General features: G+C 35.8%; 1 protein-coding gene across 1 annotated transcript in view; it reads left to right on the forward strand.

The window, feature by feature from the left end:
* LOC107713519 (serine/threonine-protein phosphatase 4 regulatory subunit 2-B) overlaps window positions 1-505 on the forward strand; it is a 10,430-nt gene that overhangs the window by 6,043 nt on the left and 3,882 nt on the right. The gene's annotated exons all lie outside the window — the stretch shown is intronic.

The raw sequence follows: 505 nt of genomic DNA on the forward strand, positions 1-505 counted from the left end.
TTAAAGGGTTCGTTCACCCAAAAATGAAAATTAGCCCATAAATTACTCACCCTCAAGTCATCCTAGGTGTATATGACTTTCTTCTTTCAGACGAATCCAGTCGGAGTTATATTAAAAATTGTCTTTGACCTTTCAAGCTGTTTAATGCCACTCAGCGGGTGTTGCATGCATCAGTCCAAAAGAAGTTAAATAAAAAGCGCCCATCCATAAAAAAAAAAGTGTCACAGGGCTCTACGCTTAATTTTCTTTTAAAGAAACGTAAAAAATTTAGGAGCACGTAAAAACCTTCTAATCAATAATCCAAAATTTTATCAAAAATTAGCCTTCCCATTACGAGGTGATATTTGACTCCTTAAAGTGATTTACAGTGGAATTTAGTTTTTACCTATCATTTAAAAATGCCCGTTCATTCATAAACGAAACACCGCTGTGTTTGGAGATGCGCAGCGGCTCAGCTGTGTCTTTGTTTTAAACTATTTTCGACGACGAAATAGAGCAAAATCAG

This window comes from Sinocyclocheilus rhinocerous, unplaced genomic scaffold (assembly GCF_001515625.1).
Source record: "Sinocyclocheilus rhinocerous isolate Xijiao unplaced genomic scaffold, SAMN03320098_v1.1 scaffold57, whole genome shotgun sequence".
Lineage (NCBI taxonomy): Eukaryota > Metazoa > Chordata > Actinopteri > Cypriniformes > Cyprinidae > Sinocyclocheilus > Sinocyclocheilus rhinocerous.